Source organism: Vulpes lagopus, chromosome 8 (genome assembly GCF_018345385.1).
Source record: "Vulpes lagopus strain Blue_001 chromosome 8, ASM1834538v1, whole genome shotgun sequence".
NCBI lineage: Eukaryota > Metazoa > Chordata > Mammalia > Carnivora > Canidae > Vulpes > Vulpes lagopus.
In genome coordinates, this window is record NC_054831.1 from 67,375,266 (window position 1) to 67,390,494 (window position 15,229).

The 15,229-nt window shown below is 37.8% G+C and overlaps 1 protein-coding gene across 9 annotated transcripts in view; it reads right to left on the bottom strand.

Moving 5' to 3' along the window:
* The window catches only part of ABI1 (abl interactor 1), a 123,387-nt gene that overhangs the window by 49,705 nt on the left and 58,453 nt on the right, over positions 1-15,229 (bottom strand). The window lies entirely within an intron of this gene.

Here is a 15,229-nt window from a genome sequence, read left to right on the forward strand (position 1 = left end):
TGGTTATGTCTGACTCTTGGTTTTGGCTCAGGTCATGATCTCATGGGTCATGGGATGAAGCCCTACATCTGGCTCCACAATGAACCAGAGGGAAAATAATTTTCAGTCTAGAACTGAGAGCAGTATAACATAGTGATAACCAGATTCTTTTCTTTTTCTTAAGATTTTGTTTTTTTAAATAATCAATACATCCAGGGAACCCACCACCCCAAGATTAAGAGTCACAGACTCCACCAAATGAGCCAGCCAGGCACCCCAAGGATAAGCAGATTCTAAAACCAGACCACATGGTCCAAATGCCACTTAATAGCTATATGATCCTAAATTAGTCACATAACTGCGTATCTATTTATCTTTAAGATGGGACCGTTCTGAGGATGAATTAATTTGTAGGTGTTCACATATATAAAAAGCCTGATACACAGTACTCACTATGTGAATGCTCTAGAAGCAAGAGTGGGTATAAAAAGGGGTAATACAGAACCTGACTTATCATTATAATCCTTTAGGTATATCTTGAATGGCTTTTAACCACATTCACATATTACTAAAGAGAGGTAGGAAACTGTGAAATGAATTTCAATGGTAATAGCTGGGTACAGAAGAATATCTATATGCCTTTAGCCCAGATGAGACAGACAAATAATAACATTTTATTGAAAGAGGACCACCTGACCAGACAGTCAAGAGGGGAGGCAGAATGTGGTGACAGAGATTCTTGGTTGGAGTAAGTAGCAGAGTAAACCAGGATAGAGTGGGGTCAGATTAAAGTTTAAAAAGATAAGTGTGTCGATAAGAGTAAAATACAGTGTTCAAATTGATAAACTGTTTTTAATCAGACTTAATGAATCACCTTCTTCAATGATGAGCCCACTGAGGTTTTTCGGGTTTTTTTTTAGTGAGGCTTAATTAAAAGCATTTTAAGTTCAAAAATAATACGAAAATAAAAGTGAAAGACTTTACTTTTTTAATTTTATTTTTTAAAGATTTTATTTATTTATTCGTGAGAGAGACAGAGAGAGGGAGAGAGAGGCAGAGACACAGGCAGAGGGAGAAGAGGCTCCATGCAGAAGCCTGACGTGGGACTCATCCCAGGACTCCAGGATCACACCCTGAGCCAAAGGCAGGAGCTAAACCACTGAGCCACCCAGGGAGCCCCCAGACTTTACATTTTATTAAAACTCATTAGTACCTTGCTAATATAAGGAATGGCAAAAAAAATAAAAAATAAATAAGGAATGGCAACTGGGGCAATATGGCAGATTAGATAACCTAAAAACTACCTAAACATCCTTAACAGACTGTGACATCTTTTTTTTTTTTTTTTAAGATTGTATTATTTATTCATGAAAGACACAGAGATAGAAAGGCAGAGACATAGGCAGAGGGAGAAGCAGGCTCCAGGCAGGGAGCCTGACGTGGGACTTGATCCTAAGACCACGGATCACACCCTAAGCCAGGGGCAGGTGCTCAACCTCTGAGCCACCCACGCGTTCCAACTGTGACATGTTTTAAAAATTCATAGCCCAATGCTAAAGAGCATAAAGAAAATCCTTAAGGGGAAGAAGGTAGGGCTAAAACCCAGAGCAGAAATATGGAAGAAGCTATTCTACAGAGACTTGCTAGCCACTTAAGAAAGGGGCTACGGCTTTTATGTCAAATGGCAACAAAACATAAGGTCTCAGTTTGTTAAAGGTGGGAAAGCAGAACTCACAGGGCAAAACGGACTTTTTAGATGTGATTAGGAGGCTTGAGACAAAGATTATCTGAAATTTCTGAGGTGGGCTCCTGCAATCAGAAGGGTCTTATAAGAAAAAGCGGGAGGCAGGAGAGTTAATGTTGATCAGAGTGACTGCCATGTGAAATGACTCAACTGGCCATTTCTGGCTCAAAGACAAAGGAAGAGGCCACCAGCCAAGAAATGCATGAAGTCTCTGAAAGCTAAAAAAAGGCAAGAGAACAGATCCTGCCATCGAATGTGTCCAGAAGGAACACAGCCTGGCCCACATGTCAATCTTGGCCCAGTGAAACCCATTTCATATTTCTGACCTTTGTAACTATAAGATAGTAAAGTTGTGTGGTTTTAAGCCACTAAATTTGTGGTAATTTGTCACACAGCTGCTTCAGAACACACACATGGGTGGGGTGGGGGTGAGAGGCAGCAGTTGTCCTAGAAAGTATAACATGTTTCTATGATGTCTTTAGGTTCAAAACTTTAAATAGTGCTGGACTGATGGTATCCCTAACAAAATCAGGAAAATATATATCTTCAGTTTATCTCGTCATTTTAGTTCTCTCAGAGTAGACAGATATCAAAGACAAGATCTTTAGGTGGGCTCATAATCAAAATTTATAAGACACATAAGGAAGTTAATTCACCATAATAACCAAGAAACAAAATACATCCACATACACACACACAAAAGGGGCTCTGAAGAATGTTAATCCAAAGAGAATGCTAATCCAGAAAAAGAAAAAAAAAAAGAACAGATAAGACAAATAAATAGTACAAATTAATGGTGATTCATTTGACTCCAACTAGGTCACTAATGACATTAGGTGTAAATGCAATAAATCCCCAGTTAAAAGAAATATCACATTTCTTAAAATCCAGTTATGCTTAGATAAGACAAAGCTTAAAAAAAAAAAACAGGAAGAAGTTGACAGCAAATAGTAAAGATACAGTCTATATATTAATATGTACAATATTAAGACAAAATAAACTAGAATCAAAAAGGATTCCTAGAACAGTCCCTTCTTCTGTAATGATATATTTTATCAAAAATATCTTTAATGAATTAAAATACTCAATGAAGTTTTTATAATTTATACTTTCCTCTTCAAAAAGAACAAACCAAAAGTATTAGAGGTTGCTTACGTGTCAAGCTTGGTGAGAGGACAGTTTTAGAAAAAATGAACACGTGCGACTGCACATAAAACTGCAGGTGGTGGGACACCTGAGTGGCTCAGTGGTTGAGCCTCTGCCTTTGGCTCAGGTTGTGATCCCGGGGTCCGGAGATCGAGTCCCGCAGATCAGGCTCCCCTGATTGAACCTGCTTCTCCTTCTGCCTGTGTCTCTGCCTCTCTCTGTGTCTCTCATGAATAAATAAATAAAATCTAAAAAAAAACAAAAAAACAAAAAACTACAGGTGGCTAGAAAGGAAACCAGCTAAAAAGAAAAAAAATCTAATAGGCTTAAGAACTGTGATTCTGACTGCCTTCCTTGGATTCTCAAATTATTTCAGAGCTAAAACTGAGAGCTAAAATGTGTACAATGTTTTTAACCAAGAGGATTATTTTTAAAATAATAAGTTCTGCCATAATTAAATACACTTACTTATGTCTTAGAAGTTCTCAAGTACCACTAGCAATTCAGAAGCCAAAGAATTTTTAAATACAATGTGATCTTAATGATAAAATATACCAAAAGAATTATTCTTGATTAGCTGAAATACAAATTTCCATGACAATGAATTTTGTTTGTCTCTTACAAAATAGTTTTAGGGATGTTATATGTGATGTACATGCCAGGTTCTTTATAGGTTTCCTCTAATTTTGAAGATTAGTATGGATTTACAAGTCCCAAAACTTTAAAAATTTAGAAAAAGACTTAAAATGTAAACAAAAAAAGTTTCTTGAAAAAGTTAATAGGAGTAGATTTTTAAATAGGAAGCTATTGCATCCAAAAGGTCATCTCTAATTTATCTCCTGAATCCAATCATGAGGAAATATAAACATCCCCAATAATTGATACATTCTACAAAACTAGCTGTCCTATAATTTTCAAAAGCATCAAGGCCAGGGAAAGCAAGGGAAGACTGAGTAACTACTCCAGACTGAAGAAGGCTAAGGAGACATGATAAAAGGATAACAAAAATGCTTCTGAATTGGATCCTATTCTTACAGAGCTACTGGAACAATTGGAAAAAAAAATTTTTTTTAATTTCTACCCAAGGATGTTTTTTTTTAATATTTTATTTATTCATGAGAGAGAGAGAGAGAGAGAGAGAGAGAGAGGCAGAGACAGGCAGAGGGAGAAGCAGGCTCCATGCAGGAAGCCTGATGTGGGACTTAATCCTGGTACTCCAGGATCACGCCCTGGGCCGAAGGCAGGCACTAAACCGCTGAGCCACCCAGGGATCCAGAAAATTTATTTTTATTTTATTTTTTTTAAAGATTTATTTATTTATTTATTTATTTATTTATGAGAGAGAGAGAGAGAGAGAGAGAGAGAGAGGCAGAGACATAGGCAGAGAGAGAAGCAGGCTCCATGCCAGGAGCCTGACGTGGGACTCGATCCCAGGACTCCAGGATCGCGCCCTTGGCCAAAGGCAGGCGCCAAACCGCTGAGCCACCCAGGGATCCCCAAGGGATCCAGAAAATTTAAATGTAACTCGAGGATTAGATGGTAGCATGTGACAATGTTAATTACCTGATTTTGATTATTGTATTGTGGTTATGCAGTAGAATATTATACCTGTGTCTAGAAAATACACACCAAAGTATGCAGGGGTGATAGGCCAACATACCAGCAAGTTATTCTCAAACCATTCAAAACAAAAAGTTCTTTGTCCTGTACTTGCAACTTTTCCATAAGTTGAAAATTCCTCCCCCCAGAATGTCTGTTTTTTAATTTTTTTAAGTAAACTCTACCCACCAATGTGGGACTCAAACTCCTGACCCTGAGATCAAGAGTTACATGCTCTACCAACTGAGCCAGCCAGGCAGCACCAGTCCCCCTCCCCCACAAATGTTTTAAGTAATCTTTATTGCTGTTATAATAATTAGAATAGGATTTTTTTTAAGGTCACTGATTCAAAAGTATTTATTGATTTGTGGTCCCTCAATCTATGAAGGAACAGAGCCAAATAAGATTTCTCTAAAAAAGAGGATATACTGATTTTTTTTTTCATCAACGAAACTTAAAAAGGGGATGACGCTGTTCCAAATTGACAAATTCCAATGGCCCCAAATTCTCTTCATCACATGGTTCAGACACCCAACCGCTGAGCCACCCAGGCGTCCCAACCCAGGCCTTTAAAGACCTTTAAATGTCATTACAAAGATTTTAATAATTTTTTCCCTGCAGTCACAGATTTTTCAACCCTAATTTTTATTGTTCGATCCTAACTTCAAGTCACCTCATACACAGAAGCTCAATATGCAATATGAACAAAAGTAGCAAGGTCTTGTCTAAAGAGGAAATAGGGTACTTTAGTAGGAGAACACAGGCTGAGACTATTTACCCAAAGTAAGGGCAAAGGCAGAAACAAGGCCAACTATTGAAAAGAAAACATTATCCAAATAATATATGCTGTGTTATACTGGACAGACTTTCAATCAGAATCTGACTAAATAATCCAACTAGTATAATTCAAGAAGCATTTACATACAAAGGAACTAAACACAAGGAATCCTAAGGACAGGGGAACGGAACAGAAGGTACAGGAACTACTAGCAGCAGGAGCAGCAGCACCCCTAAATCCAGAAGGGTAAGGGGCAGGAGAGCTTACCAGAATTTGGAAGAGAAAGTCACATAGAGAAAGCCACCTTGAGGGGAGTAATGATTTCCTCTGGGACACAGCCAACCCACAGGGAAGAAACCAGGGAAGTAAACATTCTGACCTTACCTTCCTTCCTGCTTCCTATGTTCTTGTGTTCCACACTGGCTGCACCCACTCTGAAGCCCGAAGTCACAGATGCCCATTGACATAATCCATACAGGTAAGTCTCCCAGAGCAAAGACCAGGGCAGAAGAGAGTAGATTAGGAAAATCACACAGAAGTGATCAAGAGGATCAAACAGAAGTTATCTGTCATGTACAACTATGCACGGAAGTATGAGGGAAGATCAAACCTAGCCTTCTGGAACGGGGGGGGGGGGGGGGGGAGGGTTCCCCAAGCAGGAACAATTAAGCAGAAGCTTAAAGACTGACCAGGGGTCAGCAGACAGAGGAAGCAGGGCAGACACTCCAAGCAAAGGCACGAGCCACTATAAAGGGATACTGCTACAAGAGCTAATCAATTAGGATGTCTAAAGCCCAAAGTAAGAGGCAAGAAAGGGAAAGGAATGAAGCTGGAGACAAGGAAAGACAAGATCATGCTTGCATGGATACCATGCTAACAAACTAGCCTTTATCCTGAAGACAGGGTTTAAGGACTGACATGGTATCATATGACAGAGGTGGATGTGGGTTTTAATGAAAGCAACAGACACAGACTATTTTTTTTTTTTAATTTCTCAGTTGAATAGCTCTTGCCTGGTCACCTCACAAGAACCTGCAAGGCAGAGCAGGAGTGTGGAGAATACAAACACTAGTGGTACCTAGTTACTTCAGCCTTTTGTAATTCTCCACACTGACTTTTTCAGGGAACAGGAAGACAAAAACATTGTTAGTGACCACATTAAATAATTTATTTAAGGGGCACCTGGGTGGCTTAGTCAATTAAGCATCCAACTCTTGATTTTGGCTCAAGTCATGATCTCAGGGTTGTAAGACAGCCCAATGCCAGGCTTCACAGCACACAGTCTGCTTGAGATGTTCCCTGTCGTCTCCTGCTCCTCTCCCTGCTTGTGCTCTGTCTATGCATACATATAAATAAATAAATAAAATGTTTTAATAATTTTATTTAATTTCTTTTTTTTAAATTTTATTTATTCATAGAGACACAGACAGAGAATGAGAGGCAGAGACACAGGCAGAGGGAGAAGCAGGCTCCATGCAGAGAGCCCGATGTGGGGGACTCGATCCAGGGTCTCCAGGATCACACCCTGGGCTGCAGGCGGCGCTAAACCGCTGCGCCACCGGGGCTGCCCTGTTTTAGTAATTATTTATTTAAGATTCTGAACCAAAGCACTGATAATTCAAAATTCACACTAGGGTATATCCTGTGCTTGCTTCAGCAGCATATGTACGCTAGGGTATATTCATGTTGTTTTAAAATGGAGATTTTCTTTTTAAGATTTTATTTTTAAGCAGTCTCTACACCCAACACAGGGCTTAAACTTACAACCCCACAATCAAAAGTCACATGCTTTACCAACTGGGCCAGCCAGGCACCCCAAAATGGGAGAACTTTCTAAAAATAACACTGATACCTCCACCCTTTTTGCAAAGGACTATACATTTTCTGAAGTACCACATTGATAATTCAAAGACTTGAGGATCCACTCCTTGCCAGCCCTATGAAGACACTTGGGATACAATGATACACAAAACAGATAAGGTTCCTGTCATCATTTAACTTACCTGTAACAAAAGGAGCATTCAGTAAATAAGTATACAAATAAACATAAAACAAATTTGTTATGTGCTATAACTAAAAGTAACAAGGATGAGTTTTAAATTAGATTTAGAACAAAGATATTGGGGCTCTTTCCAAAAGCAACATCCATGGAGTAGACAGAGACAAAATAAAATCACAGTGGATTGAGACACATACATGTTTGGAGGAAAAAGATGCCACAAGGTGACAGATTCAAGTTCTTGTGCTGGCAACTGTCAAAGAGAAAAGATAGTACCTTGAGGGTATGGTAAGGAAAGCTTTTTTATGATGGGTAAAAACAAACATGCTTGCAGGTTGATTGGAAGGGAGAGTACAAGAGTAGCTGCATGTAAGAGCTATAGATAACAGATATAATGACTAATATCAACATTTTATATACAAGTGTTAGGCTAAATGCTTTATGTAAAATTCTTTATATAATCTCTAAGGCCACCACAACTGTCCAAATACGAATAATGAGAAAACTAAACTCAAAGAAGTTAGGTAATTTGAACACATTATACAGTGGCAGAATTAAGATTCAAACCCAAGTCTTTATGACTCCAAAACATACCATACCACATGGCCTTATCCATTCAACAAAGACTTTTCAAATCACTTTTTTTTCTCAAATCACTTCTTTTTTCTTTTTCTTTTTCTTTTTTTTTTTTAGTAATCACTACACCCAATGTGGGGCTCAAACTCACAACCCCAATATCAAAAGTCACATGCTCTACTGATTGAACCAGTCAAGCGCTCCTCAAACCACTTTTTTTTTTTTTTAAGATTTTATTTATTTATTCATGAGAGACACAGATAGAGGCAGAGACACAGACAGAGGAGAAGCAGGCTCCATGCTGGGAGCCTGATGTGGGACTCAATCCTGGGACTCTAGAAAATTCTAGGATCACGCCCTGGCTGAAGGCATGCGCCAAACCGCTAAGCCACGCAGGGATCCCCCTCAAACCACTTCTTAAGTGCCAGTTACTATGCACTGAGCAACAGAGATGAATTAAACACACTCTTTAGAGAGTGATGGAGGGGAGGAAGACATGAATACCTCAAGTCACTGACAAAAGGAGGAACAAGTTAGATGGCATAGCACAAAGAAGCAGTTACTCTACCCTGAGCTAGTCAGTGAAGGTGGTACATGTTAAGCAAAAGAGACATGACAAAGTTAATGTTATGTCTTAGTCATAACAGATTATGGAAAAGCAAAGAGGCACAAATTTACATGCTGCATTTGAAACACTTCAAGAAATTGAACATGGCAGGAATGTGTTGAAAGCTGGAAGAGACCAGATTGAAGAGCCTTTTAATGCCATGCTGTGGAATCTAAAGTTGAAATTACAGGAAGTGAAAAACATTTCCAGGCTTCAAAACAAGATCAGACTACTATAAAGACTCAAACTGATTACAAGATTCGAGTCACAGCCTGGTGAAGAGCTTACAAACAACCAAAAGAATAGAAGATCTGGAAGGAGACCCCCAAACTACCCATATATAATCAAGCTAGAAGAAAGAAGGGGTTCCAAAGTCTCTTTTTGAAAAAGGTAGTCCTTACTCTAAGTAAGATGAGAACAGTCCCTTGTTACATCATTAATTAGGATAGAACAAAAAAGTCATCAAGCCCAAAGTGTATGATCAACAGGGAGGAAACTGGAGGTTGCTTCCTCAGCATCACAAATAGAATACTTGAGGCAGAAGATGGACTTAGATGATTCTCTTCTCTAAAGGCATACTGAATAGGGGCAGGATAAGCCTGCTGCTTACTATGAAAGTAGAGAGCCTCCAATTTCCAAAAAACACGGTCTCCCTTTTGCTTCAGGGGCTTAATCACACCCGTCAGCCATCTGACAATGGTTCAGGAAGAGTAATAACTTTTTCTGCTAAGCATGTTGCTCAATCCAGGAGCTGTACAATTCCAGTACTAAGCAGATATGAGAAACAAAAAAAGAAGCGAAAGGATACTATCTATTCTCCTAACACAACAAAAGCCATTATTCAGCCTCTTCAATGAAACTAAATCAAAGGGAAACGAAGTATAATTTAGAACTTCAGATTTATTTTTCCAAGTTGACCTCCAGGTACATGCCCCATTCCAAACATTCCATCACACATCCCAGTCACCCCTAAATAAGACATCCATGTCTGTGTTTGATGTCATTACCTCAGACTGGAATGCATTTGTACTCCATGTCACATAATAAATGTAAAGACTATCTTCAAAACCCAACTTAAATGTCACTCCCTAGATGCCACTCAAACTATATGCCCACAGGACTTTTTACTCTTTTAAAATGTTTATTAAATATTTCCATCCACTATATTTAATAGTATACATATCAACTCCTCCCAAGTGAAATTTTTTAAACAAAGCCTTAGTCAATGACAGGTTTAGTTTAAAATTCTTGGTTCTAGAATTTTAAAAACTGAGTATTTAAAACTCAATAATATAATCTGTTATCTTTCAAAAGCCCCAACTACAATGAAAACATAATGCCAACAGTAAATGCAGCAATTGGTATGTGTCTCAAGTGCTAGTGGGGTGCAGTGCAGATAACATTGATACATGCTATAAGATTAGCTCACTTGGGGCACCTGGGGAGGCTCAGTGGTTGAGCAGCTTGCCTTTGGCTCAGGTCATGACCCCAGGGTCCTGGGATTGAGTTCTGCATGGGGTTCCCTGATGGGAGCCTGCTCCTCCCTCCGTGTCTCTCATGAATAAATAATACGATTAAAATAGGAAATTTCAGTTATCTAAAAAGCTAAATACTCTTCTACAGAATTACCAATTTGAGAAATATACTTCTATAAATATACTACATTTTAATTATCAGTACCTGAAAAACAGTTTTAAGAAACATTGTATAAATTATATCTTTTGATCTTGTGTTCTATGGCAGCAAAAACTATTTATAAAACAAACTGAAAAAGCAATCCTCAAACGTGAGTTTTATATAAGCTTCAGTATGAACAGAACTAAATCACAGGTTCAATCATGAAACAAATACATTATTTTTTTTTTAAGATTTTATTTATTTGGGCAGCCCAGGTGGCTCAGCGGTTTGGCACCTGCCTTCGGCCCAGGGTGTGATCCTGGAAACCCAGGATTGGGTCCCACATCGGGCTCCCTGCATGGAGCCTGCTTCTCCCTCTGCCTGTGTCTGTGCCTCTTTCTCTCTCTCTCTCTCTCTCTCTCTCTCTCTCTCTCTATGTCTCTCTCACGAATAAATAAAGAAAATCTTTAAAATAATAATAATAATAATTTTTTTTTAAAAAGATTTTCTTTATTTATTCAGGAGAGACACACAGAGAGAGAGGCAGAGACACAGGCAGAGGGAGAAGCAGGCTCCACGCAAGGAGCTGATTGTGGGACTTGATCCCAGGTCTCCAGGATCACACCCTGGGCTGCAGGAGGCGCCAAACCGCTGCGCCACCGGGGCTGCCCACAAATACATTATTAACTGTTGGTTCTTACTAATTTATTTCAGGCCATAAACCCTCAAATTTGATATCTATTGTATAATAAAGAATTTGACTGGCCTTTGTCCTTGTTCCTGGGAGGAAGCTTACAATTCTTTGAATTTCCCCAAGGAAAGGGGTATCTTTGTTTATACTAACAAGATGGCTCAGGATGGGGGCTGGTCACGAGAAAGAACCAACTATGTGACTAGTATTGAGGCTTTGAGTCAGCCCAGTTTTTGAGTAGGGAAGGAGGGCTGGCCATGGGAGTTTAGTCATATGGCCGATGGTTCAATCCATCATGTCTATATGTGAAACAAACTCTGGACACCAATGCTCAGTAGAGCTTCTTGGTTGATGAACAACACACTAATGTACAGGGTAGGTGATATGCCCTGATTCCACAGGAAGAGGACCATCAAAGCTCTGTGTTCAGAACCATCCCAAACTTTGTCCTGTCTCTTCATTTGGCTGGTCTTAATCTGTTTGTTTTAAAATAAAACTGTAACCATAAGGATAGCATCTTCCTGAATTCTGAGTCATTCTAACAAATCATCACACCCCAGGCAGAGTTGTGAGACACTCCCCCTGGCAAAGATCTGTGACCACTTGGTCAAAAGTGTGGGTAGAATGGGAATCCAATTTGCCACTGGCATCTGAAATGGGAGCAGTCTTGACTCTAGGTTAATGTCAGAATAGCATTGCAACAAACCAAGCTATGCCAGAATACCAAACCTCTAATGGAGCTTGTTCCATCATTTCTTATACAAACTAACTTCTAAAAAAAAAAAAAAAAACAAACAAACTAACTAACTTCTATATGCTGAGATATAGAAGGAATAAAGCCATAAACTTGTATAATTTGTATCATCGTGCAATTTGCATCATGCAAGCCCCATTCCTTACAATTTCTGGTTCAGCAAATCAACCTCCAGAAAAACTAGTTAAAAAAAAAAGTTTAAAAAGTAGCTGGAGGAAGTGATATCAAATCACATGAAACTTTAAAAAAATTTTTTGAAACAGAAGTTTGTATAACACAACATGAAGGGTCAGCAGAGTTTTTCTGAACAGAGTGTAAATATTTTAGGCTTCACAGGCCATATGGTGTCTCTCATAACTACTGAACTATGTTACTGCAGAAGTGAAAACAGCCATAGCAATATGTAAACAAAAAAAAATGCTACTGTGTTCTAATAAAACTATTTTACAAAAATAAAAAGAGGACTGAATTTACCCCATGTAGACAATCATTTACTGATCCTTGCACTAAATTATTTATTCAAATAAACATTCAAATTCATGGAAGTTCTATCTGATGGCATGAAGCGCTAGTGTCACACCAAAAATTAACAGTCTGAGAGACAAGTTAATACATTTTCTTAGAAGAAAAAAACCAACCTGAATTTGTAAAGGATGAAAGCTATACCACAAATATTTGTTACAGAGTATTTTTCTTTAACCTCAAATTTTTCAGATAATGTCTAAACATAATAAAATTCAAAAACTCCTTCAACTCACATGGAAGCATGTATTAAGTATCAGGCACTGTGCTAAGTGCTATAAGAGTCCCTGGTAGAATAACTAATTTTGAAACAAATGTTTATCCATACAGCAATTAAAAGAATTTTATCTTAGGTAACAGTAAGATAAAGTCTAGTGCCAAGACAAGGTGTAGTCCTTCAACTGCTACAAATAAACATTTATATGTTCTGCACCATGTACTTATGTTAAGAGAAAAATCTGTATTACTACACCTTTACAATAGCTTGTTCCTCTATAAATCTATATTGTTAATAACTATTATTAAAGCAAGAATGCCGGGGATCCCTAGGTGGCTCAGCAGTTTAGCACCTGCCTTTGGCCTGGGGCGTGGTTCTGGAGTCCTGGGATCGAGTCCCACATCTGGCTCCTGGCATGGAGCCTGCTTCTCCCTCCTCTTGTGTCTCTGCCTCTCTCTCTCTCTCTTTCTCTCTATCATAAATAAATAAATAAATAAATAAATAAATAAATAATCTTTTTTAAAAAATAAAGCAAGAATGCCTTATTAATCTCAACTAATAAAAAATGTCCTCCCTCCAAAAAGGAGGTGAAGAATTCTCCCTAAAACATGATTGTTGAATCTTAATATGTACAAGAAAAATGGAGGAAAGTTAGCAATTGATTAAAATAACAAAGTCTTAAAATAACAAAGGTAAAGATAAAAAATACTATTTCATAATAGAACTTTGGCAGGAAACTAGAGGAATTTTTCATGTTTTCTTCATGGCTTTAAGATATTCACACAATTTTATAATACTCTTTAAGAAATGCAATTTTATTTTTTTTAATTTTATTTATTCATGAGAGATACACACAGAGATAGAGAGACAGAGACAGAGACAGAGACAGAGACACAGGCAGAGGGAGAAGCAAACTCCATGCAGGGAGCCTAACGTGGGACTCCATCTGTGGTCTCAAGGATCAGGCCCTGGGCTGAAGGCAGCGCTAAACCGCTGAGCCAACCGGGCGGCCCAAGAAACGCAATTTTAATCCAAATCATGAAGACGTCCTGAAATTGTAACCCAGGCTGAAATCAAGAATCAGAAGCCCAACAAACTGAGTCATGCAGGTACCCCCTCCCACCCTCGTATAAGGACATTTGCGATTACATTTATAGCATACCTGGATAATCCAGGATAATCTCCCCAGCTCAAGATCTTTAACTTACATTCTTAAAGTCCTCTCTGTCATATAAAGTAATACATTTCCAGGGATTTAGACCTGGATATCTTTAGGGACCATTACTCAGCCTACTACCATAGTTCATCTTAGAAATATTAGATGTATATATATAAATCCATTAGAGGGGATCTCTGGGTGGCTCAGTGGTTTGGCTCCTGCCTTTGGCCTGGGGTGTGATACTGGAGTCCCGGGATCAAGTCCCACATCGGGCTCCCGGCGTGGAGCCTGCTTCTCCCTCTGTGTCTCTGTGCCTCTCTCTCTCTCTCTCTATCATGAATAAATAAAGAAAATCTTATAAATAAATAAATACATACATACATACATAGGAATACTGAATAGGACAATTAATATAATTTTATCATGGTAAATAATTGGTAAAAAGCCAACCAAATGATTGTTACTGAAGCTCCCGGCCATTGAGTGCCAACTCAACGTATCACACTTTCTCATTTACTTATTTTTTATTTTTATTTGCATGCTTTCCCATTTTTTTAAAGATCTTTAAAAAAAAAATTCATGAAATATCTTTAAGAAACTGGTTGAGGAAACCTAAAATAAATACCAACAGGCCATTAGGGATCAGCAGAAGTCCTATCATATTATGGATAAGTTCAACAACAACAACAAAAAAAACCCATAAAAGTCAGTAAGGATGGACCAAGAATTGTACAACAAAGAACCAGAAAAAAACTATAGGTGGAGTTAGATTACAAATTTGGAAGATTTTTTTTTAAATGGAAGCATGATGGCCAGTATATGATACCGAAAATACATATCATAGACTAAACAGTAATAACCCCATAATGCAATGGTTTTCCAACTATCATCCAAGAATTCCCAGGGTCCCCAACATCCAGCCTTTTCAAACTATATATCTGTAAAAGCTAGACTTTCTTCATATATTTCAAACAAAAAAACAAATGACATTAAACTCAAAAACAAGTATGAGAATTATCTTTTATTAAATAAAACATTAAAAAGATGTGCAGAAATGTAAAAACAATACTACTCTTCTCACAAATTTTTTTGTTTTGGTAAGAGTTATTTTTCATTAAAATGTTATTTGTATTAACATGTAATGGGTGTATTTATTGTTAAATGAGTTAATTAGCACTTTAAAATTTATCAGTTTTAATTTCTGATATGATAAATACTGGATGATCTACCCATATAAACCAAAACCCTTGCATTCTCAATAATTTAGGATTCTAAGTGCACCTACGAACAAAAAGTGGGAGAACTATAAGAACACTGATCCAGTTAATACCTCCACTGCAGGAACTCACTCCATCTCCCCAGTGCCTGGCCAAACTACATCTGCCTAGTTAGTCAAACCTAGGTTTACCAATGATAAAGAAAAGTCTTTTCATAATAATAAATTCATCAATAGTACATTACGAACCTAAGCATTTACATTATGTTAATAACATAGCTCCAAAGTAATTTTTTAAAAAGATTAAAATTTAAAAAAAAACACAGAGTCCAAGATTACAACTTACCTTCCTCAACAATTAATAAAACAAGTAATCAGAAAATCAGGAAGGATATAAAAGAATTGAACAATATTATCAACCAACTTGATCGATGATTTTTACAGAATATTCCACCAAAATGCAGTAAAATATACATTCTCCTCAAGGGCACACAAAACATTTACCAAGAGAGACTATATCTGGGTTATGAAACAATTCTTAATAAATTTGAAAGGATTCAAATTATATATTTTCCATACTACTGCTGAATTAAATTAGAACTCAACAGCAGAGAGATCTTTTGAG